Consider the following 2,152-nt stretch of genomic DNA (forward strand, 5'->3'; position numbering starts at 1 on the left):
CTTCTTCTTCAATTGTTCATATTGCCTTGTGTTTTGAGTTGTTTTAATTTCGGTTCTTCCAATTTCCAGCACCTATATTCTGTTTTGGTTTAATTCTGTTCCGTCTTTTCTTTTTAAATTCCTTTGTTGATTCAATTTGACAATATTTGGTTCATCCAAATGAGTTTGGGATTTGGTACTTGTTATTGGTGAGTTCTTGACTTAGAACCATGATCCAACTCTAAGAAAAGTGCCTCTTTTTTTTCCAGCTCAAGGTGATTCCTAAAAATGTCAAGAATCTTGTTCTATGTGGCTATTGGAATCACATCATGTGGTATCATGAGTCTTAGGTTCATTCTTGTTTAATTGTTGAGTTGTGTGCACTTTATTTCAAGAGCTCTTTTAATTTCTTGCAATTTAAGTTTCTGTTTTAGAATTTTAATTGAGTATTCTTGCTGTTTTTTCTTTTGCTCCAAGTGTTTGTGGAAAGGTTTATGGCACTCATAATTCTTATGAGTATGGTTGCTCTTTTGGAATGGCATTATCCTTCCTAGAGTTTACCTTAAGCTTCCTTTCACTTGTTACAATTTGTGTTGTGTCTTTTAATTTTTGAATCATGTCAAGTTTTGTCTTAGTCATGTTATTCCATATATGTCATTACTTCTAGTAGTACTTTTATTGTTTTGATTGTTTCTTGCTTTGGTGTCATATAATTTTCTGATTTGATGTTGATCCTTTGTGCATTTTCTTTTTAGAATTGAGTTCATACTTGTATTCTAGACCTATACAAGTTCCAATACATCATTTTCTATTATGTCTTTGCTAGTTCATCATCCTGTTTTTTATTCCTATTAGGATTCCTCTGTTTCTGAAAAAAGTGCTTACTGTTTTTCCTTATTGCAACTGATTTACGTACTGTAAAATTCTGAAATTCTGGATTTGAGATATTCAAAGTGTTAGAAAAGAATAGAAAAAAGAATCATTCAAAAATATGAAGTACACAAAAAATGATAAATAAAATAAAAAAAGTGTACATTCCTGCCGAAAAAAATACGGTAATCTGGCAGCGATTTTAAAAAATTTATTTCTCTCAATTGGCTTACTGTTTTTATTTGATTCCAGTGCCATTTTTGAGTTAACATCTTGAAGTTTTTGTGGTATAAATTTCATAATCCAGTTCGCTCTACAACGTTCCAGTTAAATCAGTGAATATCAAACACAGTTTGCATAAAAAAAAATTCCAGTAGCTAAATTTTTTTTTGTTTTCTTCATCTACTCTAGTGCTTTTCCTTAGGTATTCTTTTGTGTGCCTACTTTTCTCATTGAGTTCTTTATTTTCTTGATTGTCTTTCATTCTTACTCTTTGAGTTTGTCTTACATATAGTATTCCTTTTGCAATTACCTTTTCCTTGCTTATACCTTTTCTTTTTGTCTTTATTGTTTCTTTGGTTTTGTGGTGGTTTGCTCTTAAGATTGGTGTGCTTGCTTTGACATATTTCATTTGAGGATTCCAAGGCCTCAAGATCAGATTGGAGCAAGAACATTATTTCTTTGAGAGTGATATCTTTTTCAGCCTTAGTTCACTTCGGCAGTTTCATTACAGCTCACTGTTTTTGCTAATTTTTAACTTGTTGCTGTTTTTGTGTGTTTGCTGTTTTTAATTACAAATGGCTGGATTTTCAAGTGATGCATCCTAAAAGCAGAATTCTCCTTCCAAAGCTTCAATTATTGGTGAATTACATGAAGCTCAAAGAACAATTAGACGGTTGGAGGAGAAATTGCAAAAGATGGAGGTCCAACAAACTAGACCATCTCCTTCTATCCATGATGGACATCATTCTCATAGACCATCTTCAAGAGCTTCTTCAAATGATGTTGGCCGTGAAGATGAGCATAGGAGAAGGAGACCTCCACCCCAAGTCCATGGACAAAGACATCATCACCAAGGGGAAAGAATTCACTACGGCAATGGCTTCTACCATGATGCAAAGTCCAAGCTTCCTTCGGTCAAACTACCTTGTTTTAATGGTTCTAGTGATCCAAATGTGTATTTAGATTGGGAGGCTAAGTGTGAACAAATTTTTGAGATCCATGAGATCCAAGATGAGCATAAGCTCAAGCTAGCCACCCTAGAGTTTAGTGATTATGCCATGAAATGGTGGCATGGAATTGT

This window comes from Phaseolus vulgaris, chromosome 5, assembly GCF_051622355.1.
Source record: "Phaseolus vulgaris cultivar YP4 chromosome 5, ASM5162235v1, whole genome shotgun sequence".
Classification (NCBI taxonomy): Eukaryota; Viridiplantae; Streptophyta; class Magnoliopsida; order Fabales; family Fabaceae; genus Phaseolus; species Phaseolus vulgaris.